Source organism: Cavia porcellus, unplaced genomic scaffold, assembly GCF_034190915.1.
Source record: "Cavia porcellus strain 051 isolate PalLab524CR breed Dunkin Hartley unplaced genomic scaffold, mCavPor4.1 scaffold_18, whole genome shotgun sequence".
In the NCBI taxonomy this organism is placed as follows: domain Eukaryota; kingdom Metazoa; phylum Chordata; class Mammalia; order Rodentia; family Caviidae; genus Cavia; species Cavia porcellus.
Window position 1 is genome coordinate 30,613,526 of NW_026947501.1, and position 27,198 is coordinate 30,640,723.

Genomic DNA, 27,198 nt, shown 5'->3' on the forward strand with positions numbered 1-27,198 from the left:
AACTTAGTAACAATAATCAATTACATGAATTGCATTCATTAGGCACCAGTAGATAAATGAGCCAGAAAATGTTATCAGAAATCAGATGTAAGTGAAAAAAAAATTCTTAGTAATAAGTAGCACTAGCGTTGACACAAGCAGTGTGTAAAGCCTAAAAGACTGTTGGAAAAAGGGGCAGAATGGAGGCCATGTGAGTAAGGAGAAAAACGGAAGTAAAAATGTATAAATATAATTTGAATAAAAGCATAATTTGTGTATTTTTAGTAGTACAACTGGCAAATCTGTCTTCTGGGGTTATATGGAAAATGTATAATATACCTAGTTAACTTAATCCAAGGGGATTTTTAGACTGGATACTGTAAATTTTCTCTTTTTCTTCCCATATATATACAACATGATACAGGTAGAAAAAGATTTACTAACAGAAAATTTCAGTTTGCTAATAGTGTAAATAGAAAATATAAAGGATGCAAATTGTATTTGGGGTAAAAGCATTTTCTTTAGTCTATCTAGCAAGATTCTCAAAGTAAGAAATGGCTACATATTACATATTAAATTTGGCTTGATTGTGAGATCATGTATTAATATTTTGCAAAGATTTATGGGGGCATTTAATACTGTAAATCTCAGTGGCTACACAATTTTTTTGGTCTTTTTGAGACAGGATTTCACTATGCAGTTCAGCTGGCTTGATTTCACTTTATATGTAGTCAAGGCTGGCCTTAACCTTACAGTGATCCTCCTGTCTCAGCCTCCTGAGTATTGGGTTTACAGGACTGTACCAACATGCCCAGCCAACAAGATGGTCTGTAAGCTTCCTAAATTTATACCCCAATTAGATATCTACTTCAGGGATAATTGAAGGGTTAGCTTTGGGATATAGCATATACACCAATTGTATACATGTGACACCTACAGTGTTTCTTAAGAGTATAGTAACATTGAAATTAAAGGGACTTAATTTGTTTTTTTTTTTTGTTTGTTTTTTTGTTTTTTTTGCACCATGAACATTATCACTGATATTCATAGATTAAATGAGAAAAGATTTAATCTGTCTCATGGGTTCAGTGGCGTCAGGCCATGATCACCTGACTTCAAGCTAAAAATTTAATGGCAAAAGGCTTGGCAAAGGAAAGCTCACCACATCATGACATTCAGTAAGCAAGGAGCAGAGTGTGGGGTGGGCCTTAGAGGAAGAGCTCCTCACAATTTACTCATCTTCTCTCTGGTTCTTTCAATCCAGCATGGTGGACAAGCTAGAATAAACAGCACAGAGAAAAAGACAATTTGCAATGGAAGGATACTTTTAGGCAAAGAATTTTCTATGGAAATTAGCCTAAAACGATTTAGAAGACAAAAACTGGTCATTTGTGTAGAAAAGAAATAATGTCTCCCAGGGTGGAACCATAAGACAACACAAAGACTCCAGGGATCAAAGATCAGGGCCTGCCACAGGGGTAAGGTTTCCCTAGTAGAAACTTTGGTAATTTTAGAATCACTACAGATGAGTAACTGACTTTTATTTCTTGACAGGTTGAAAGGAAGTTTTGATTGCAATTACCATATGTTTTCTTCCATTTATACGTTGAGAATCTGAAAGTCTATAATGTGTATTTTTAGTTTGTGATATATGAAAACAAGAAGAGCTTGCCAGTTAAATGTACATGAAACATTGTTTATACATAAAACTGGATATTTATTCATTTATGACTATTGATATAGTTAATAAGGTAAAGAGTATCAAGATTTATAAAATGATTGGACTAAGATATTGAAGGTGTGGAGAAGTTGTGAATATATTTCATAGACAGAGAATATACTAATTATTGGAACATAAAATCAGATCAAGATAAATTGTTACATGAGTGACCTCCAATTAGTCACATCCTATGACACTTATGCATTGACGAAATGCCTTTTCACATTGATTCATGTGCCATTCTGGTCAAAAGAACATCAATACATATGGCCCAAGGAAAGATACAGGAACTGATTACATCTTTGGACTTGTAAGCTGTCATTATATGAAGAAGACATCACAAATTTCTACTTTTAGTGAAAAATCATATGAAGAGAGATTGCTGTTACTGTAACTATCTCTATTAAAGCCTACCTTTAAAGGAATTGCTAGCTAAACACAACTTCACGAGTTGATCTGCAAAACCAAGTGAGTCTACCAAAAATTTGCTCATTGCTACAAATAAAAAACAAAATAATATTTTTGTTCTCTTTTAAGGCCTCTAAATTTTGAAGATGATTCCTGAGCATTAGATAATTAGTATAATTACTAAAACTGTCACATTTTAAACATGTCTGCAAAGGTATATGATAGGATCATACAATGATTATATGAATTTTGTAGAGATGGTCAACATAAAATGATTTCTCCTGCTGGACTCTGTATCCCAAGCTACTTGATCTTTAAAATGTGCCCTCTTTCAACAGCATCTCCCCTTTTCCATAGATCCAATATCCTAGCAACCACTATTCTATTGTTTTTCTGGGTTTGAGTATTTTAGGGTCCACATATAGATTATGTCATTTTTGCCTGGTTTATTTTATTTAACATAATGCTCTTCAAGATGATATCCCTGTTGTCAAAAAGACACAATTTCTTTCTTTTTATTCCTGATTAAAATTCCAGAATCCAGTCTCACAAGTTTGGGTAATAAGTTGGAAAATTTGATGGCAAAGAAATCATGAAAGAAAGAAAAGAAAAAATGAAAGAAAAAAAAAAACACATGGGATGCAAAGGAGAAAAACACATTTCTTCCTTAATAATTGATTGGAAGACAGGAAGGGACCACACACATCGTCATTTTTAGTTTTTGTTATATATGTTCCAAGGAAAATGAAGCCTGTTTCACTTACTTAATTTTTTGTCACTTTAGAATTGAACAAGATTATATATGTGAACCACTCTGAAAAAGTATAATACAGTCAAATTAAAATTACTTATAAAAGTAGCAGGGATTCCATTATTTCAAATTCATTATAAGCACTTAGTTTCAACACTGTTTCTCAATAGATATTTAGAAAGCCAGTTAGATTTATAGCTTGCTTGAAATCTAATGAGTTTTTGATTAATATAAACATGGTTATTTTTTGAATCTTAGCCAACATTTATCAACGTGAAAAATCACTTCTGTTTTACACACAATGAGAACTGCAAGATGATCTATATTTTTGAATTTATAAGTTTTACTAACTCAAATTAGTTGTATTTTAGCTAGAACTGTGACAAGAAAATCAATCTTTCCTTAATTAGTAGAAACTTGCATTATCAAAGTTAAAACTGGTAGCAAACCATGCGATATATATTTTGATTCCTCATATAAACCCAGATGATTTCCAAGTAGATCATAATTTTCTTTTGAAAAACACTAAGCATTCTTGCAAAAGTGTGTTATCAATAATCTTTTCAAAATTCACTTGAAGGGTCTGGAGCAAGGGCGTGCAGGTACAAAACAAACAAACAAAAAGTCTCTTACAGCAGTCTGAGTTACATGTGTATATGATTCAGTTCTCTTCCCAGACGGTTTAACACAATGGCTAAACTTCTTACTTGAATCCTAGTGTGAATACTAAGCTTAATAAGTACTGGGAAAAAATAAATACTGTAGAAATCTTAGAAATCTTCTGGGCACTTGAGAAGTGACTTGCTCACCCCCGCTCTCTGTTGGTGAGCACTGATCTCATGCTTCCTAGAGAGTGAATCTTGGAATAGGAAAGATTGTCACTCTTACTCCAATTTGCCTCCTATTTCTTTTTCTTCTTATTAATATTCTGAATATTTTCCATTCCTTTCACCAGTCAAAATTAAAATACATTGCATCACTATTTCAACCAACTATTTTTTCAAAACATCAGCCTCTTGGCATGCTGAGAAATCTAAATTCTGTGTTTGCTCACTTCTATTTGTCATAGAACACCCTCATATGTGAATAAAGAAAAAAGGTGGAGGGGTGATGTTTAATTAGAATAAATTTGCAGAATTTGAAGAATTTTGACCTGGCCAAAAGAGAAACAATGAATAATGAAGCTGTAACCACTTCCACTACACCACACTGCATAGAAAAGCTTAGGGATTTCATTTCTTCTTTTTATTTTAGAAATCATTTTATCTGCAGCTATGCCTATTTATGTCACTAGGAGATGTTGATTACGCCAGCATTCCAGGAACACTGTGGTCAGTGACCAAGACTATTATCTTGCTAAGCAAACAAGTCATGGGCTTGACTGCCTATCCTTCCTATTCAATTGGGAACAATGAATTTATAGCTGCATAATAAAGTCACACAATAAAAACACAAATGAAACCAAGGTTTTGTCTCTTTGTTGTAGTAAGTTGTTTTACTAGGGAATCTAAGTGACACTGCAATGCATTTCTGTAATATCTTCCAGTAATTAGCAACATTAGTAAAATGGTCTTTTGCTTTACTATAACAAGGATAATATCAAGTAGCATTTTTTTTCCAGTGTTGCTTGAAGGTCTTTACATGAATCATTTCAATCAATCCTCACTAAAACCCTAAGAGGTAGACTTCATATTTCTCTGACTTTACAGGTAAAGAAAATGAGGCTCAAAAACGGTAAAAAGTTTCACAACCTTGGAAGCTAGAGCTAAGATTCAACTATGTATCTGCAAATCCTCAATTACTGTTTTTTAATCTCTACAGTGACGATGGAATCACTTGTCTCATAAATGCATCAACACAAAGTCTGAAGTATCACAATAATTTATAGTGCATTTTATTAACTTTAAATTGTATTTTATATAAAAATTAAAATAATACTAAAGTAATGATCTATTCAATTTTTAAAATTTTAACACCAGATTCTATTTTTACTGTGCCACATACATGTAAACTTTCCACAAATCCTGAAAATACATTATCATGATATAAAGGTTAAAAGATAAATAAAAAATAGTTTATATTTCATTTTTAAATTGAGGAGATTTTAAATTGAATATTGTTTCTAAGTATTATTTTTGGTCTGAAATAAGATTGTATTTTTCAAAGAAAACATAATATAAAAGTGTAGGAATTTCTGGGGCTTTTAAGTTTCTAGTATTAAAAAAGTTTCTAATATTTATAATACAAATAAACTTTAAATGTATCTATGAATATTTAGCAGAATATTCCAGGAGGTGTTATGTTGAATAACAATATATTGTATTGTTTCAAAATTAGCAACCACAACAAAAACTCTTTCTTGTTAGTTACAGTTGTGGAACAAAATTTGTGTTCTTCTATCAACCACTTTGAGCTAGTACATGCCGAATTCTAAACCCTCACTGATGATAATTCCCACTGCCCTCTGACCTTTTACCTTCCTTTGGAGCCCCTTCCTTGACCTTACCTCTAAATTATTTATAGTTGTCCTCATTGTTAGATTTAAAGTTCTTTTACTGACATAATGCAAAGTCGTCCCTTTTTATTCCCATGCCTCCTCATACCAAATAAAAGGTTCCATGAGAGCCAGGTACAATTTGTAATGGAGAAATAGATGCTTTAATCTGAGTTTTTCTCTTTTTTTAATGTTTTAAAGCTGGGGAAATGGATTTATCATAAAATTAAATAATGAATACTTCTCAAAATAAAAATAGCCTGCATACTCAACCAAATATTAGCAGTGTGCCAACATTAATTTCCAGTGCATGCATGCATGATGATTTCAAGGTTTTAGGAGCACGGAAGTGCCCTTAATCCCAATAGCCAGGTGGTTGAGCAGGAAGAATGGATTCTCACTCAGGGTTCTCATACTAAAACTGCTTACCCGCTTGTACAAAAGTATTTTAATATTTTAGGAAATGGCATAAGACTAAAGGTCCCACCAGTGGTACATCCGCTTTGAATCAATACACCTTCTGAATCACTAAAAGGCTTTTAATACAGTTAATGGTGAATTTTCCACAGAGGCATTTCATTTAGTCTGATCCTTTTATTAACTGGTTTTGAGAGTAACATGTAAGGAAAATATTGGAAAATTTAAGACTTTTGTATTATTATACTTCTTGCATTAATTTTTGTATAACTGTACAACTTACACCATATATATATATATATATATATATATATATATATGAACCAGGAATTGAATTCATGATATGTCACTTACCAGGTAGCCACTGTTACTACTGAGCTGTATCTCTAACCCTAAATATATTCTTGTCCACAGCCAAAATAAGATGTTCACTACTATCCTGGGAACCATGAATAAGGCTTGAAGGCAAAATAATGTTTCAATAAAATTATTGCTGAAATAGCTTTAACTACTTATTATATAGTTGCTCTTTTGTAGTAATTATTTCCAAAATTTGAACAGAAGAACAAAATGCCAATAATGAAAAATATAAAAAGTCACTCATTTTCACTCTCCATTCAGATGTTTTGGTAAGATTTTACTCATATAAAAAACAAACAATTATGCATGATATGTTCATTGGTAGGCTATAGATGTATAAAAACAATCTCATATTAACAAGGTTAGAATACAGGTGAGCAAAATAAAATCAAACGCACTGTGACTTAAATTTCAAAGCAATGTTGGAAGAAGGAAGAGGCATCACAAAGTAGCATGATTCCCTGAGAAATGAAAGGTAGACTAAGAAAGTTGGCAATTGTTCATTGACATAGAAAGAAGACAATAGGAGCCAAAGTCATGAATGGAAATCAAGCGTCAGAAACCACTTAAAAACATTAATCAGAAGATTTCCAGGAAAAATGTTGGGTTGAGATCAACTTTAAACCTGCTCACACTCCATTAAAACACTCTGGAAATGCCTACGGGTATATAAAATATGAAAAGAGATTATCTTACTACCAAATCCTCAAACATTCTTTTTGATAACTGAAGCTAAAGAAAATTAAAGAAGCAATTCTGCCAATTTACATTCTCTGTAATTACAATGAAGGAGAAATACACATTTTGAAAGCAAAGGAAATTATCAATGAAAGAACATATTTAGTGATGTAGATTAAAAGAGAGTAGACGGAGAAACATAATGGAAAGAGGATGATGTTATCAGGAAGGATTAAAAGACGAGAAAAAACACAGAAAATTAAAATATGTATAAATCATAAAATCAGGATCAGTCTGGAATAATCTATTACATTGTGCATAAATTTTAGAAGTCTCTCTCAGAGATGAATAGTGCATAAATTTTAGAAGTTTCTCTCAGAGATGAAAATTTAATATTGATAAGAATACATTTTAGAAATATGCAAGGATTAGATTTCCTGAAAAAAAAAGAGCAAACACATTGTTAACAGGCAAAATCAAAGATGTAAATAATACAAAGCACTTTTAAGCAGAAGAACTTTTTGTTTCTCAATAAAAGAAATTACCATGTACATTGAAATACTGGGGAAGAAAACCAAGGGCAATGCAAGTTCTAGATTTTGAAGACTCAGATGAAAAACACAGAAAGCAAAAGAGAGATTAAAATGAGCAATTCAAGAGTTGTAGCACTATAATCCAGTGCTATAGTACAAAGCATGTAACTGTGCATTGAAACAATTAGTACATAGGATTTAGCATGAGGAATTACTAGCTGTGTTCATTAATCTGTATTTAAATTTCATTTTTATTTTAAACACTTTATTCATTAAAATATATCTTAAGAATAAACACTCATACTACGTGACAAATATCACAGACTTAATAGTAAAAGAGCAAAAAAGTATAAATACTGGTTGAAATTAAGAAATCTCATAGTTACACTCTCAAGAATTTCAATATGCTTGGAAATCTTAAGGATGGTAAATATAAATATCTAAATAACATAATTTTCAAAAGGGGAACTCTCTGATAATGAAATATTTATTATGCTAAAACATAAATTAGATGTGCCAAATGTCACTTTTCAAATAGTAAGACTCATCATGCAAAGCTTGAAGTTATGTAACCAGTGATAACTTTTGGTCCTAAGATTATAGGCAAGCTTTAAATTTTCTGTACTAACAGCAAATTGCCTATCAGAAAAATTGTACTAAAGTGTATTCTTTTGTTAATATTTTGAAGAAACCGTTCTTCCTACTCTATCAAGGATCCAAAACTATACGTGTTCTAACAGCTTACTTTTTAAAGGATTTTCATTCATAGAATGTCTTGATAATTAACTGAGGGATATTTGATTTATTTATTTTTATTAGTACATGTTCACAGTGCAGGATGATTACATTTACATAGGGAGTTGGCACATACACTTCACACATCTTAATTATTTTTTTCATCCTCCACCCTTCCCATCATTCTCTGCTCTTTCCAACTCTTGGTGAAGTTCCCACCTGCGAAATTTCCATTTTCTTCTCCTGAAGTCTTTTTCTATCCACTCTCCTGCCTTTTCCTCCTGTCTCCAACTCTCTTTCCTCCTTTTATTTGAAGACTTTTCTATTTCTGAATAACCATCTTTTATTACGTTTTTCACATTTTTGGGTTTTTCGTATAACAGGAACCATGTGATGTTTACAATTCTATCTCTGACTTATTTCTCTTATATAATGGGCTCAGAGTGGATCTATTTACTTATGAATGTCTCAAGTTTAACTTTGTTTAGAAGAATAGTGCTTCATTGTGAATAACTACAACATTTTCCATCCATTCGTCTATTGAGGTAGGCCATTTCCAAGATCCAGCCATTCTGTATTGTGTTACCATAATATGTTTATGATGAATTACAAGACTATGATGACTTTAACTGTTTCAGGAAGATACCTAGAGGGTAAGAGCTGGTCAAATAGAACTTCCGTTTTTAGATTTCTGACGGATTTCCACACTAATTTCCATAGTGATTGGAATCTAACAATGTAGAATATGTCTTCGCCACCACCTGAAGCCTCACCTGCATTTGCTATTATTTGATTTCTTGATGATAGTCATTTTTTATGGAGTGAGATATTATATAGGTATTACTTTAATTTGTTTTTCTTGAATGGCCAACAATGTTGAGAATTTTTCTTGTATTTATCAGTACATTTGTACTTTTGAGAAGTATCAGTTCATTTAAGCTGCCTATTTGAGATTGGGCCTGTGATTCAGAATCTCCCAATCATGTTCATATTTTAAAAGATTTTTCCATGTTATGTGTTTCCCATATTGTGAATGGCCTATTAGTGTCATTTCTCTGTATTTTTACTGAAATATTTTTGCCTGAATTTTAATTGCAATTCATCATATATTATGCAGAACATACATGTAAATAGAATTACGGTTTTTCTACTATTTATATTGCAAATTTCATAATTCTAAATTTGTCATTTATTTTGAATGTCATATTCACTGCTATGTTGGAAACAACTTATTTTTTGCATACATAAGGAGCTAAGTCAACAGGTGTTTGTGTGAGTGTGCATATGTAAGGACACTATTTTGCATTAAATAAATTTTTATATTTCATAGGAAATATATTAAACAAGTTTATATCACACATCTGTTCACTTAGAAAATTAAAATACTTTCAAGAGAGTGCAAGGATATGCTATTTTCACCTCCTCTACGGAAACTGTCGTGCAAACTATCACAGTCTTGGTCTGAAATGTTACATTTGGTTCCTAAACATCCTCTCTGGCTTTAATCTTTCAAATCCCTCCACTCTGTGCTGTTTATTTTTCCACACAGAAGCCAGAGTAAAATTTTAAAACATGTCATGTGGTTGCTGTGCCATCTCTTCGAAAATTTCCCATTGTTCCTCATCTTAATGAGTGAAAACCAATCCTAGCTCATGTCCTACTGTGTTCCACTGTGGAATCTGTTCTTCTCTAGCCACATCAGCCGTTCTTCTAGATTCTCGTGGCACTCTCATATGCCTCAATTCTGCAGGGTTTTCCTAGTTACCGTTTCTTTTTTCTCCAGCAATTCCCACCAAGCCGTTATGCATCTCTTTGCTTACTTCAATTCCCTGCTTAACTTTCAACAGTATTATATTTGTCTAATAACTCATGTAAAACAACCCTCAAACACTCTCCCAATTCTCAGGTGGCTATCTTTCCTTTCCTTTATAGCATTTACAGTATTTACCATACCATTGGAATATCATTCACTTTTTATTGTACATTTTTTTTTCTTTTTGTAACAACTTCTAAATTCCATGACTTAAGCAGGTTTTGCTTTGTTAACATTGCCTACAGTATGCAAGAGCAAAATCTGGTGCAATTTGGAAGCCCAATATATTTATTAAATGAATTTAAATAAATAAATAAATAAAAGAAAGCTTGAAATATTAAAATCGGTAAGATTTTATATAAATTGACTTGTAACAGGTGTTCAATTTAAGGGTAAATTGATCTTTTACTTTTCTTTCTTTTTTGGTGCTGGGGATCAAACCCACATGCTTACACCACTGACCTACCCCTGGTCTCAAATCGATCATTTATATACATTGCACAGTCATATGTATGAATATCAGTACTTAATATAGCTTAAAGATTTGCATTAGAAACTTTTTGCATTAAAAGCTTCTTAAAGGTTACCTGTTTCATTCTACATTTATCTAATCTATAAATAGTATTTATTTATAGCATTTATGTTTCCATAACAATATGTTTGGAATCATTCATTTATTTTTTCCAATAGTTGTGTGTTACAGATTAGAAACTGGTGTTCAACTTAATGCCAGTGGAATTAAATCACCATGCTGCTGAGCGGAGATGTGTCACCTGGGGAAAGTTGCCAGTATAAATAGAGACACTGAGAAGGAGAAGGAAGGCATTAATGCGTTGAGGCATTGTGGGTTCTCTTAGATGTTGCTGTTTGAGCCATCAGGTTCTCCTGGAGAAGCTCTGGTCCTCATTGAGCATTGCTTCCTGGCTCCAGGGGGGAAGATGTGTGATGCTTGGTCTCTAAGAATAACTCATCTCACTGGCTTCCTGGCATGTACTCGACTATGCTTGCAATTGGAGGAGCTCTGGGCCTAGGTGTTGCTGAGGATGGCTGTGGTGCTTTTCAGAACCGCCCTGGTCTTTGTTGTGAGTGTGCCTTCTCAGCTCCAGTGTAGATCCCTCAACCTACCAACACAGCTCCTTAACCCCACTGGCAAAGACTTTCTAGCTTCCACTGCAGACCTTTGGAACTTCCTTGCACAGATCTGTAAAAGACACTAGCGTGAGTCCTTCTTGCGGGCTCTGGACCTCCAGTTGGACTCATGGGAGGCATTGTCATGAGCTTTGGGTCTTCAGATGGGTTCATGTAGGACATTGCTGTGGGATTCAGGCCCTGGGCTAAATACTCTGTCTTTAGTGTTGTGGATAGATTTGCTGCATTTTCTTGTGTTACCTCTGGGTGACCATCATAAAACAATATTAAATCTCCATGTCCTGATTCTAATTGTTCTCCTCACATCCCCTGACTACAACACTGTGTCATGTAGATTTTATGAAATTTGTAACGTGCAAGAATCTTTTCTTGCTAGGACCTAATTTTCTGTCATACCATACAATATGATTCCACTAGTTGTACCAAGAGTCATCCACATATGGCAAATTTTATGTTTAAAAATTTTGTCTAACTCTCAGAGGAACCCACCACTGTTGAAAAAGCACAGTTTTCTGAGGCAGCACAACTTTGAAGTTGAAAAGTAATTGACAAACTGCAAAAGAAATCGTGTCCCTCGGGGAAACCAGCTTGAAAGTTCAGCCTCAGAAAAAGAACAATAATTCCTAGAAACCAACATAGATTAAAATCTGCTCAGTATTTAAGACTCATATATTCTAAATAAGATCATTGTCACATGCATTTATTGTTTAAAATAGGCTGTCTCAAGAAAGCATTGAATTTATGTTTATGAAGACATTTATAACACAATAAATGCCAAGTAACGATTGTAAAAAATATCTTTATTGAAGTCTGACAGCAATAAAAGACATTTCCTATTAGTAGTATAATTAGTACATAATTAAGTAAGCAATAAGTGCATAATTAGTTTTTTTTACTCTAGAATATTAATATTGTGTACAATATTGACCATGGAGTTATAAATAACATCGAAAAATTAAATCACTATATTCCAGTGTACTAAGTATCAATTTCATGTAAGGAAGAGATATTTCTAAAATAGAATATTTTAAGATTTGTAAAAAATTTCACAAAACTCATAGGAAATTAATAGTGGATTAGGGAAGGAGAATAATTACAATCTAAACTATGCAAAGTTTTCATTAGATGTAAAACATCTTTTTTCATTTGCATTTTAGTTCAATTCTAAAATTAATAGAATTAACTTTCATATGTACTTATGCATTTTTGTTTCTCAAAATGTAAACAGCTTCTTAAAAATGAATATCAGATAATAACTAAATTATAAAAGAGTTGAATTACTACACTCTACTGTTAAATAGAGACAAGCTGAAATTGTTGTTCTATGAAGCTTTCTATTTTCTTTACTTTGAAGCAGAAAGGAAAAAAAATAATGACAATTACAACAACAACAAAAATAACAATAACAACAATTAAACAAAACCAAAAAACAAAAAGATTGCCAGTATCTGAAAATACCAATCAATATTTTTCCTAATAACATGTGCTTGCTGTTCCTTTATCATTTGTAACTGAAAAGTAGAAAAACACAAAGTTCTGATTATGATAAATATTGTGTATCTAATGGTAAGGATGCTCATCAAATTATATCCCAATAGACCCATGCTTCATTGTTGTAAATATTGTAAACTGGTCATGTGGTAATGCGCCTAAAGGAGTAAACATCACAGTTTAACAACAGAACACACTGCATGCTATCATTTGTTTACTATCGGGATCCCCTGGCTAACTAGGAACTGAGGTTTTGTTGCCCCTGCCTGATATCACACCAAAAACCAGAAACATGTGTCACTACCCCAGAAAAGTATCAAAACTTAAAATTAGAAATATAATCCTTCCTAAATGAATATGCCTTTGTTACATCAAAAAAATTGAAAAATCTTTGAGTAAAGTCAGCCTAAGATGGAAATCATCTATGCATAATAAAACATGTGAAATGCATATTTTAAAAACAATTTTAGAATTTGGGCATCTGATAAAATTATCTGATAAAAAATAACACCAAGCATAATCACGTATTATAAGGTAAACACTCAAAAAGCAAAAGATCTTTGTCTGCTGCCTGGATTTCTTGTCCAAGTGTATCAATTCAATTACACCTCCTTATTCCCCTGAAAAATTAAATTGCTCCTCTGACCTTCATAGCAACAGCTTTCTTGTGAGTTGCTCTACTTTTAGTATCAAAGTATAGATCCTTCTTTTAATCTTGGTCAGTTCTTAAAAATGCAATGGCTCTGAAGTCTGCTCAGTATGGGATTCTCTCTCCACCTTTGATTGCTATTTTAGTATCTGTAGGTAGAAGATCCTTGGAAAACTTGGATTTCTTACAGCCTGCATTTTGTTGATTTCAAATTATGGTGCCATGGTGCATGTTTCTCTGTCTTTAAATTGTCCTGGAAATAGGCAACTAACTGAATCTACAGACTTTGCTCACTGTGTAAAGGCTGTATTTTTTTTAGAACATTTATCATGTCTCTTTATGTTTTGGTAATGTTGGACTCCATTGAAATTCAAAACTTTTATTCATTACTTTTTTGAGGATTGTAGAATTCTAGCATTGGTTTTCATTTATAGGGATATTTCATTTCATAACAGGGCTATTTCTATAAATGGAAATTTAACTTCCTTATTATTAATTTAACTTAGTTTTTAGAGTTTATGTAGGAAACTACATAAATAGATATTGTCCCATTATTACTTTAGAAAAAAATAAATATGTCTCTGTCATTATGCAAAGGTGATTTAACTAGGTTTTAAATACCTTTTTTATATTAAGCTCATTGTAAATGCACATATGGTTATAGAGCATAACAGATTCAAACCTCATATACCTTTTACTCAGTTTCCACCAATGATAATGTCTTGCTAAACTAAAGACAATGTTATAGTCTGGCAATTGAGTCTGATATACAATAGTTCAATCTGAACAAAAGTACTTCCAGTATCTCTTTAGAGTCACAGCTATTTCTGTCACCCTCCCAGGCTTTTCATGATGTCAGGTAACACAAATCTGTTCAGTATTTCTATAGATAGATGTATTATTTCATGAATTTCTTCTAAAAGACCTTTTGAAGTTGACATTTTTCATTGAACATAATTCTCTCGACACTCATTGTTTTAAATAAGTGTCATTTTTATTTCTAAGTTATATTTCACATTTATTTCTAAGTAATATTTCATGTGATAATGTTCTGTGTATTAACATTTCTTTGATGAAAGCCATCTGAATTCATTCCTGTTTTTAGTGATTACAAACTAAGCTGTTATTTTAAAAAGTGTTTCTCACCTGTTAAACTTGTCTTAGCTTTGCAGCATCAAAGTGCATATTTTATTAATTTTTATTGCATTTCAGAATTTTAATGGGTATTAGATATTGAAAGCCATACGCTTATGGTGAAAAAGAGCAATATATTATGATACTGTGAATTATTACCTTGAGGTAATTACAGATTTACATGCATTTTTAGCAAATAAAAAAGAACCAGCAAATTATCCATCTAGGTCATCCCAATCACATGAATAAGGACATGAAACAATGGGCCTAATCTTATTTGTACATACATATTAATTTATTTAATATGAATCTCCAGGATTTAAAATGGTCTACTTTTTTATGTGTAGATTTTTAAGGATTTGTGATTCTTTTCCAATGTGGTTTTGCCATTTTACCTACCAACTAATAAGGCCTTCTTATTTTTCCAACGTTAGTTTAATCACTAAAATATTTTAACCATTTTTCTTTTTTCTTTTTATCGGTACCGGGGATCGAACTCACGGTGTGATGTCTCATTTCATTCATTGACGTTTTACTTTAAGGGTCCCTAATAAGTAATGCTGTTGGACATCTTTTCAGGGACACTTTGTAATCCGTATATCATCTATTGTGAAATACCTGTTAATGGTTTGTTAAACGATTAGATTGCCCACAATTTGGATTCTTTACTTTTTTCACTGCTGAGTTTGAGAATTCTTTATATACTATAGATTAGTGACGGTGAACCTCTTCGAAACAGACAAAATGCAACCCCAAAACCCACTTATTTATCTCCAAGTGCCAACACTGCAATTAAACCTAAATACTGAGGTTTAAGTTTAGAAAAGAACAACTCTACACTGACATCTTTTGTCTTAAAAGTAAAACATAATAACACACTTGCCAGATATTCACTGCTACCCTAGTTATTAGTCCTTTGTCTGGTATTTGATTTATGAATGTTTCCTTCTTATCTATTATTTTTTCTGATTGTCACCTTAATATCATAGGGATGATTTATTTTAATTTTAAAGGAGTCTAACTTTATCATTTTTATCTCTTAGGCATAATGTTTAATGTACCTAGCATAAAATCTAGGGTTCATCCTTTGATCTCAACCAGTGTCTGAAAGCAATTCTACACCCAGAGTTCTTTTCAAAGAGCCACTTTTTTTTTGTTTTATTGATTTATGCATTGCTTTTTTCTTGGATTTTACTTATATCTGTTGCAATCTTTATAATTTGAATTATTTCGTTCACTTTTAGTATATATTTTTAGTTGAATTTACCTTACTTTTTTAGGTTCTTGAAGTGGCAGCTTAGATTATGAATCTGGAAATTTTCTTATTTTCTTATGTCTGCATTTAATGCTATTAATTTCCTTCTCCACACCACTCTCACTGAGTCCTATAAACTTCTCATGCATAAGAACTCTTCTTTCCATTCAGGTCAGCAGTCTTTACAACATTTCTTGCAGCTTCCTCCTTCATCTAAGAATTTATGTGTAAAGTGTGCCATTTTTCTTCACCAGTTTTGTGGAATTTTCCTATAATTTGTTTGTTATTGATTTTTAATTTGATTTTCTTGGGTGGGAGAACACCCAGTGATTTTAAGTATTTTAACGTTGTTGAGATTTGTTTGTCTGTCTTCTTAGATATTCAATGAGCACTTACTTGAATCTGTATTACATATTATGGACAGAATATTCTATAATATCAATTAGTTTCCATTGATTAATCTTGTTGAGTTCTTTTATATCTACAGTGATTTTCTGTTTAGTCTTTTCATCAATAATTAAGGGGATAGATTGAAGGTCGAATTATAATAATAGATATACATATGTCTTTTTTAGGTCTATAATGCCTTTTTATTTCATATTTTGTTATTTACCTCATATTTATTTAGGATTGTTAAGCCATTTTGATGGAAGGAGTTTTATCATAATTTCTATTTCTGCTCCTCTTTGTATTTGGAGTCTACTTACTGATATAAATATGATCTGTCTGCTTTACTTTTACAGATATTTACTTAATACATCATTTTATTCTATCTTTTTACTTTTCACCCTATAGTTGTATGTTAGGACCATTTAAAGTTATATAATTCAAAGATTAGATCTTAAATTTTATTTTTGCTTTGATTGTTCTGATTTTGTTTTTCTACTTTCTTTTTCCTGCCTTCCTCTGAATTAAGTTTTGGATTCCATTTTATTTTATTAACTTATTGTGTGTTTTTCTTTTAATGACTGCTACAGGCATTACATTTATTTTCAGAGATAAATAAGATTATGTGCATGTACATGTATGCAAACATGTTTAGTTCTTTAATGTCATTATTTTACCAATTTGAAACACACAATAAACTTTTTCATTTTTAAGTCCCTTTATCTTCCCCCCATTAATAGCATAATCACTGAAAATATTTTTCTGGATATATTTAGATGCTCATTACACTAAATTAGATGTTTAGTTTCAACCACCTACTCTAATTTAGAAAATTCAAAGGAAAAGAAAATATTGTATTATCACACTTTTCATACCAACATCTTTCTTTTTCCTCTGATTTTATAAATTTCATTGTGTACTTACTTTCTGTTTTAGTTACTAAACTCATTCATTTATTGTATTTCTGTTGATAATGTTCATGGTCACTGGAGAAATGCAAATTAAAACAGCATTGAGATTTCATCTCACTCTGGAAAGAATAGCTGCCATCAAGAAAACAACTGATAACAAATGCTGTTGAGGCTGTGGGGGAAAAAGAACACTGCTCCATTGTTGGTGGGAGTGTAGACTGATGCAACCACTATTGAAATTACTAAGGAAATTTCTCAGAAGACTAGGATTGGGAGTTTTATCCAACCCAGTATTTCCCTCCTGGGTATTTTCCCAGAAAAACTGAAAAGGTCATGTCACAGTGCTTATATATATATATATATATATATATATATATATATACCCATGTTCATAGAAGAACAATTTGAAATATCTAAATCCTGGAAACAACCAAAATGTCCATCAACTGCAGAGTGGATGAAAAAGATGTTGTATTTTTATACAATGGAATATTACTCAGCTATAAAAAAGGATAGTCTTGAGGCCTTCATAGATAAATGAGGCAACTTGAACCTATCCTCATGAGTGAAATAAATAAGACTAGTATTTATAAATATTACATTGTGTCTCTAGTGTAAAAAGTAATAAGAACTGTAGGAGTAATAAAACCCAAAATGTGTAATTGCTATTGTATAAAAGAGAGGAAAAGAAAGTGCTCTAAAGTATATAACTGCATGTATGTTTAATTGTGTAAGATAGATAACCATATTACTAAGTTTTTTTTTGAATCATTGAGCAGAACTGTTTTCAGTCTCACTGTTTGAAGGTCCACTTTGTATGCTTTAATTTTGTAACTTGAACAGCTATTTCTAAGATGACTGTATATAATTTATCAACTAGTAATTTGTTAATTTTTATTTTTTTGAAATTCTATATCATTACTATCCATTTTTCTGTTTTGTTTTTTCCAGTTTAAATAAAAATTTTTTAAAAGTCTTAGTCTTTTTATCCGAGACTATTTTGATCTCTTCTTGACTTATGAAGAGAATTTTCACTGGGCATAGAATTTGCCACTAACAGTTTTTTCAATGTTTAAGAGATACTGTGCTATGTCTTCTGGTAGGAATTCAGTACCACTAAAGTTAATCCTTCCTTATAGATGAGATAGCTGTTTTCTCTGACTGCTTGTAGAACTTTATCATCAGATAGCTAAGGTTGAAATATAATATTTCTTGCAATGGTTTCAATCACGTTTGGTATTTGTTCATGTTTGCAAATATGTACATTTATATGTAGACCAAATATGGAAATTTTCATTATTTTTTTGGGAGCTTATTCAACTCCATCTTTGGCCTCCCTTTTTTACAGAAATCCAACCACATGAGTATTGGAAAATTCACTGTAGCTATAGAGACCCTAGATTCATTAGTAATTTTGCTTTCCATTATACTTTACCTGTAATATTCAAAATGGATTCCTTTATTTTCTGTCTTCCAATGAACTAATTGTTGTCTGCATTCCTTACATTTGGCAATTTTTTTTTTAAATTTTCATACTTATTTATTTTTCTTTTTGGTGCTGGGGATTGAACTCAGGTCTTTCTGTTTGTCAGCAGGTGCTGTGCCACTGAGCTCTATACCTGGCCCACCTCTGGCAACTGATCCCACCTGTTCTGTTTTTATTTTGCTTCTTCATTCTAAAAGTTCTGTTGAATATATATGTGTTTGTGTGTGTATAGTACTATATAATACTTATAAGTATTTATATATAAGTATTATACAAATAATTATACATATCTTAATGATTTGTAGTTTATTTTTTAATTATTTCAAGCATGTATATACCATATTATTTCATTTTTATAATGAATAATCGAAAATCTTTGTAAGATAATCATAATAGATTATTCATTTTATCATTGATGTTTACTGATTGTCTTTTATTACCTTCATGCTTTGTATGTATTATGTTCTTGGCAAGTAAGTGATTTTTAATTGAAACGTGTAATTTATAAAACATTATTGAAGCCTGAAACTTATTTAAATTTTCTTTCTTTAATTGACTTGTTTTGATGCTGTTATAGCAAAAAAAAAAAAAGACACACATGCTACTTTACTTTGGCTGAGGCTAAAATATCGATTCCTTTATTTATCTTTATTGACACATAAGGGAATATGGCTTTTAATTACTGTTCAGTTGTGGTAAAAGTTCTAGGGTCAAATGAGGTCTTTATTGGCACTATGGTGGGATATGGCATTACCACTGGGTTGTGGTAAAAATCAGATTTGGTCTGCTCTTATACAGTGAAGATGCTTAGATTATGTTGGTTGGAGGTACAAGTGTACTGAGTCCTCTGTGACCCAGCAGACACTCTTACCAGCCAAGAGTGAAGTCCTGGGTCTTTTCTGCTTTCTCTGACAAGAATAAATGGGAGCAGGGGATGCTTTTTTACAGCTACAAGAGGATGGAAGACTATTCTCCCCATTTAACTATTACAGCAAAGTGGTAATGTGACCATTCCTTTTATCCTCTCTATGGGGTTTAGAATTTGTGGCACATAATTATGTCCATGATTTTTGTCTTGCTAAATTGTCTTCTGGGAATATTTGTCCATGAATTTTGGCATGTCTGAATTTGATATTTTTATCTTTAAGTTTGGTATGTTTCAGTCAAAATGAACAATGAAAATCAGAATAATCTCAAACAGGAAGCTTTCTACCATATTTTTCCATAAGTCACAGATCTCTAGGTTGCATGCCTGTTTTGCCCATTTTTAGAAGTCTCTTACAAATATTTTATGTATAACATTCATATGTTTTAATTGTAATTACTGATACAAGTAGAGAAAATAAGTCTATATAATTTACTCAGTAAAAGAAAACCTTAGCTTTTGAAAAGAATTATAATTTATTTAATGATATTTTATTGATGAAATTATTATTCCTATAACAGTGAAGTTCAAAATGGTATAAATTTGTTAGGCAGCCTGTCTAATTTTGTATTAAATTATTTTTATCAGACTTGAGCAGTCTGGTAGATTCATTCCACTTGTTACTCCATTCCTCATTTAGATTTAAATGTGAAAGTCAAAACTTTTTCTTATTTCTCATTAGGTCAGTTTCTTCCTAACAATTTTGTTCTTATATATCCAGCAAAACTTCATGTGAAGAATATTTCATAAGGTCTTGCATATCAATGGCAATTTGTATATTTTGGATAACAGTACTTAAATGAATAGATATCAAACTCTTCACACATTTTTTTTTAAATTATGTATTGCTTGTTTTGTGTGGTGAAACAGTCTTTAAAAATGTACTCAATAATCAAACTTTTCTCAAAATCATTTGTATTTGACTATTGTCATGGTTTATGTCTGTGTCCCCCAGGCCTCATGAGTTTGATTTGTGCATTTGTTATTCGTTCATTGTCTAGTGCTTGGATTGATGGTGTCGGTGCTCCACCCACAAAGGGGTGAAGCCAGGATGTAATGTAATGGCAGGAAGAAGGTGTGTCTTGCTCTTTTTTGCTGGTTCTGGTTTGCTGTTTGCAGCCGCCATAAACAGCGGCCCAGCCATGCCCACCTGCCTTGGAGCCAACTGAGTGTGGACTGAAACCTCCAAAAACTCTAAGAAATAAACTTTTCCTTTCCCAACTTGGGCATCAGGTATTTTGTCTCAACGATGAGCATAAAGTAACTAAGACAAAAATTTGGTACCGAGGAGTAGGGTCATTTGCTGTGACTATACCTGACCATGTTTCTCCAGAGGCTTTGGAAATATCTTGAGAGCAGATTTTGGATAGTTTCGGACATGTTGCCTGTATTCATAGAGCTGGAGCAGCTTAGGCTGTTCTGTAGAGGAGATTCTGATCAGAGTTCAAGAGACCAGAAGGCTGATAGAAAGTCTCAAGGTAAAGACCAGGCTTGGGAGGTTTCTGTTGGGAAGGACTGCATTGGTCATTGGACTCCACATGATGTATGCTATGGCTTGGCAGAAATTTTGTCTGCATTTTGCTCCTGCCAGAGATTTGCCTGAGACTGAGACAAAGGGCAATGGACTGATTAATCTTGAAAAAGAAATTAAAGAACAATCAAACATTGAGCTGTGGCATGGCTATTGTTGGGGGCTTTCAGCCAGCTTTATGCTTCAAATCAAGAGCAAAGAGCCCAGCAGGATAATTTAAAATGCTGTGAGTTTGACCAGAAGGAAAATTCCAAGAAGGCTGTGGATTGTAAGACAGAGTTGAGATTTTAATTCTTGAGGAGAAACACAGAGATAAGAAAGATTGCCCTGGGACATCCCAGGAAGCAGGTCCCCACCCTGTGCAGCCTCACAGCATAGGTGACAAAATTTGCTTAGAGGGAAAAGCTGCAGAGCGCCATGTTCTGGAAGGGCAACAGCAGCCACATGAGGTTTCAGAATGGCGGCAACATAGAGAAGCTTTTTCTCACAATCAGGTAAACAGAGCTCTGCGATCCAGGCAACTGACCCCTACAGCCAAGAGAGAGAAAAGCCTAGCTACTGCTTCAACTAGCAGCAAACCTTGGTGGCATTCACAAGGTGCTGATTTTAGGTGCAAGGAAAATGCACAAATTCTGAGGGTAAGACAGCTTCCACCTTGATTGCAAAGGGCCTGGGAGGCCAAGCAGTGTGCCCCTGAGAGGGCAATTTGTGAAGATGTAAGTGTGAAGCCAAAGGTGCAGTGGAGACCCCAGATGTTTGGAAAAGCCAGGAATGTGGATGATCTAAGGAAAACTGAAGAAAGTGAGAAAAGAGGATTTAGGAGAAAAGCTGCAGGAGCTGAAATCCTTGGAAGTGCCATGGGGCTGGAATCACCCAAGCCTTTTGGAGCTTGTGACCAGATTGTTTCAGATGCTGAGCTTGGAACTCTAGGACTTAAATGTTCGTCCTGCTGGATGTTGGACTTGCTTTGTTTCCAATACTTTTATTTCCGTTTGTAACTTTTGGAATGGTAATGTTTACCTTGTGCCTTTACATTTCAGAAATGTTTAACCTTGTTTCATTTTTACAGGGGTTACAGTTAAGAGTTTGCCATAGATCTTGGAGGAGACTTTGGACTTGGACTTTTCAGCAATGCTGAAGCTGTTAGGACTTTGGCAACTCTTGGAGGTGGACTAAATGTCTTTTGTATAAAGGATGTACATGAGTCCTGGAGGCCAGGGGTGGAATGCCATAGTTTATGTCTGTGTCCCCCAGGCCTCATGAGTTTGAATTGTGCATTTGTTATTCGTTCATTGTCTAGTGCTTGGATTGATGGTGTCAGTGCTCCACCCACAAAGGGGTGGAGCCAGGATGTGATGTAATGGCAGGAAGAAGGTGTGTCTTGCTATTTGCTGGTTCAGGCTTGCTGTTTGCAGCCGCCATGAAAGGCAGTCCAGCTATGCCAGCCTGCCTTGGAGTCAACTGAGTGTGGACTGAAACCTCCAAAAACTGTAAGAAATAAACCTTTCCTTTCCAACTTGGGCATCAGGTATTTTGTCTCAGCAATGAGCATAAAGTAACTAAGACAACTATCCTGTACCAGTTTAAGCTTCTCTCTTTTTCATCCTGAAGGTTAATAATTCCGTTATAGTTGTCTTGGTATCTTTTGTTCTGGTCATTACTTTTTAATTTCAATTATTATTCTCCACAGTTATTATTATTATTATTATTCACTCTTTTTTTCTTTCTTCAATATTTGCCACACAGTCTTAAATAATCTTTCCTTTATTCTTTATTGAATTTGAAAACATTGTTCTTTCCTTTTATCTTTTACTTTCCTTCAGACTGCATTGTATTTTTTGCTATTTTTCTGTTTTCATATTTATTTCTAATTTTTTCTTAATTATCTAATTAAGAAATTAACTAGGGGCTGGGTATTTAGCTCAGTGACATAAACATCTGCCTTGCAAGCGCAAGGTCATCAGTTCAATCCTCGGTACAAAATAATAATTAATGTTTTTCTAATTCTGTTTTATTTTGTTCTTTCATGTATATTTCAATTTTAGTGCTTCTTACCTCAATTTGGATTGTGGGTTTCAGTGTAAAATGCCTATTTGAACAAATCTATCTTCTAGGAACTTTGAAATATTCCATAACTTTAAACAAAGAGTAGTCAGCATAATTATTATAGTGCACTGTTTTTCCCTCCTCTTGTACTTTATTTATTTATTTATTTATTTATTTTTGGTAGCATTTGCAAATATATCTGCTGGCCTATTAGATCCTGTATCCCCATTTTCTTATTTAAATATGGAATTGTCCTCATTCTATCTCCATTTTCTTTAATCATTTTCTTCTTAAAAAAAAAAACATATTGCAGACAATGATCAGAATGATTTATATTTATAGCTTATGAATTTTATACTTTTCCAGCTGCTGTAGACTTCAAGCCATTATTTGATAGAGGGATTTTTGTTTGTTTGTTTCAGCACCAATTCTCAAATTTGTCCAAGTGAGCTTTCCAGAAAATCCTCACTGTTCTCTTCAGCTTCTCACTTTCTTAGCTCCTTCCAATGATTAACTGTACTTTAAACTTTTCTGTATTAGAATCATAATTCTTGTCTCTAAGTGCTTGAATTTTGGTGTTTGTGGGGATGTAAGTAAATATTATTACAGTGTTTTAATTTAGCATTTCATTTATGTGTTCATTTTAATGAGAGTTTTGGGGAGAATCAAATGTTATACTTTACTTCCTCAAAGTAGCAGAGATAATTAAATTTTAAAATATTTTCAATATTATACATAAATTACTGTTTGTAACTACTGGAAAAGTAAGCTACCTTCTTCTTTAGTTTGCACAAACCAAAAAATGAGATGAATCTAGCATTATACACATCTTAATAAGTGTCTTCCTGAAAGAAAATCCACCTGTGAGATGGAAACATATGTCCAAGTAGAGGAGGCTCTCATTGTATGTGTATTTGTGTGTGTGCGTGTATGTGTGCGTGTAGTTTGAACCTAGCACTTTTGCACAGAGTTAGAGCTCTAGCCCTTCAAAATTTCATATCTGGTCTTATTACAATGCTATACTGCCCAGGCTAACTTTGGACTTACAATGTCCCTGCCTCACCCTCTCTGATTGAAATTACAGGCATGCATTATCATGCCCAGAATCCATCCTGCTATGTTTTTAAAGGGCTCACATTCTACATAGTGGTTAGAAAAATGACTAATCATCTCAAGTTTTCTATCATATTTTATCTGAAAAGTAGTAAGATATTTTATGTTTCAGGCAACCATCACTTTTAATTCTTTGCTTAATATTCCAGTGACTATAAAGCTTTAAAAACATCTGCTTCCTTTATTATTATTTTTAAAACTGTCAGAGTATCCAGGTGCTTTGATTAGAAAAAAGAAACCCTGAATTTTGCCCATCATACTAATCATTTATCTTTTAAGGAATATGGTATTAAGAAGTGGACAAATTTTTATAAAGATTTTGACAAAGTTTTCTACATATATATGAATATGCTCTTCTAGTACATAACATCATAATACTGTATTTATGGCTGCCTATACATAAAGATCAAAACTATTCAAGAAAATATTACACAAGTTAGGTAAAAACTGTTTTTTTTTTCTTGTTATCATTCCACAAGAAACAGAATAATAACCATTTATTTACACAGTATTTATGTTATATTCAATATAATGAATTACTTAGCATTTTTTTAAAGTACATAGCAGGCAAGTCTAGTTGTGTAACCCATAGCTAGAACAGGAACTTGAATATGCCAAGCCATGAGATTATTCTCCAGCACCAAAACCTAACAAACAAACAAAGAAAAAAAAAGTACACAGTACTATATTTTCCGGTTATGTGCGATATGCCATTTATATGAGGGGCATACTCATTTGAAGATTTTTGTATCTAATGAGATTCTTGGAAGCAATCCCATACATGTACAACTCATTCATTATACATGCATGAAATTAGTTATCATCCCATTCATTACCTATCTGCTTCTTGACATTTTTTAAAAACTTTTTATTGGTACCGGGGATCGAACTCATGACCACCTGCTTGCAAGACAGGTCCTTATGCCTCTGAGCTAAATCCCCAGCCCCAACCTCCCTATCCCCTTCCTGAGCCCCAGAAACATACTTACATGTCCAAAAGATTATACAATTATTAAATATATAACAAATATAAGAATATTTAATCTTTAATTTGAAAATGTATGAAAATTTGAAAATAATGTATAATATTTACAGAGGGAATGCATAAATGCACTTTCACTAGATTACTAATGAGAAAAACATGTTCCATTTATAATTTAAAACTTAGCAAATGCATATTAACCAAAATAACAACAAATTACATTTCACAAACTATTTTAGAAAATGAAAATTAGTGCCAACCAAAAGAGATAGATCAGTTATATGAAATAGATACATGCGTAAACTATATATTATTGAGATGAAATCTGAACCATCAGCTACACATAATTTTTGTAAAACTATCTACTGACCTGAAGAAATTATTTTGATTCATTTTAAGCTATATATTTAGTAGTAGTATATTTAGTATTATGTAAATATTTAAGGATGAAAAATAAATGTGGAACATAGAAGTAGTTTACATATATAAAAACAGAGAAATTTTATGAATGTTTAATTCCTTTTTCTTGCCATCTTATATTATGTGTATATATTTGTACGTACGTATAAACTAGACAGTAACATATTATGACATCCAAATGTATACAAATGCTGAATTTTTACATCTGTGTCAACATTAACATTGAGTATTTTACCACAATTTTTAAAAACTGAAATGTTGAGGGATCCTGGAAGATGGTGGAACAGTAAGCTGAAGAATAAACAGCCCCTCCTAGAGAAACAGTCCAGATGCTGGAATACAGCATTCTGGAGAAGACCAGAAGAAAAGAAATGGGTCCCCTTGACCAGGGAAGAAGTAAAGTGATAATTGAAGCCCACGCAGTGAATTTGAAAAAAAAAAAAGAAAAGAAAAACTTAAACAGAAGGCAGTAGCCAAAGGTGCTTTCACCAGAGCTGGCCCCACTGTGCGAGAAACACAACTGGAATCCAGAGATGGATGGTCACAGTGAAGCTGGTGGCTGGCAAGCCTGAAGGCCTTGGCTTGGAGATGTGGGGACAGAGGAGATCAGGGCACTGGAGAACTGGCTGGCGGTGAGTGTGTGTGTGTGTGTGTGTGTGTGTGTGTGTGTGTGTGGGCGGGCTCAGTCCTCCCACAGGAGTGGGCTACTGCAAGGCACCGTTTTGGAGTCTGGCACGATAAGGCTGGAACCAGAACTGCAGCCCAATCATTCAACCACTCCTAGCACAGTGTAGATTGGTGAAAATTGTTTGGACTGAGTCCGCCCCTGCGCGCAGTCCACTAGCCAATGCTGAGCTCTTCCTAAAGCTATCCCTAGCAAACGCTGTCCACCTGACACACACTACCTTGGTGAAGACTCCCTGTGGTCAAGCTCCAGAGGGAGGCCCCAGTCTGCTCCCCTCAACCCGTGCTTATACTCCAGTGGTCATCAGCAGATTGGGAAAATCAGCAAACAGTAGAAATCCCTAGCCAGCACACTTCAGAGTCATAATAACCAAGTCTTGAAAGAAAATAATCTCCAATCCAGAATGATGTCCCCTGCACAACTATCTCTCAAAATTAATGGAGAAATAAGATGCTTCCATGACAAAGAGGAACTGGGGGAGTTCATGACCACCAAACCAATCTTACAAAAAATACTGAAGGACATTCTAGAGAGAGACAAAAAAGACCATGGTTTTAGGAGCAGAGGCAGAGGGGACTCAATGAACGGGGCAGACAGTGAATGGAGAGGAAAAGTAGAGAACCAATGGCAGAAAAATAGCTTGGCAGAGATGAGGCAGAGAAGATTGGCCATAATCACTATTATGCATGGCCTTGATTCCCAATAAAGAAAGAAACACAGGCAAAGTGGATCAAGAGATACGGTCCATTAATATGCTGTGTATAAGAAATACAATTAACCTGAAAGAGTGTTTATAGATTGAAAGTCAAAGATGAGAAAACAATGCTCTGTGTGACAAGGAACCGGAAATAAGTGGGCATAGCTTGCCCATCGGCTGCAGATTGGTTGGAAAGACACCACACTTCTACACAGTGGAGAACTACTCACCTATAAGGAAGGAAAACCTTGAGGCTCTTGTACATAAATGAATACAATTTGAGATCATGCTCAGGGGTAAAAAGGCTCAGAATCACTGAGGTGAATACTGGGTTGTCCCCCTAATTTAAAAACTAGAGGAGTTAGTGGGATACAAAATGTACAATGTATCCCGGGACAGCCAAAGGGGAGGCATTGTCTAAATAAGGAAGGCAGAGGACATTGGTAATC

General features: G+C 33.3%; 1 protein-coding gene across 3 annotated transcripts in view; it reads right to left on the bottom strand.

Moving 5' to 3' along the window:
* Lrrtm4 (leucine rich repeat transmembrane neuronal 4) overlaps nt 1-27,198 on the bottom strand; it is a 653,653-nt gene that overhangs the window by 214,315 nt on the left and 412,140 nt on the right. The gene's annotated exons all lie outside the window — the stretch shown is intronic.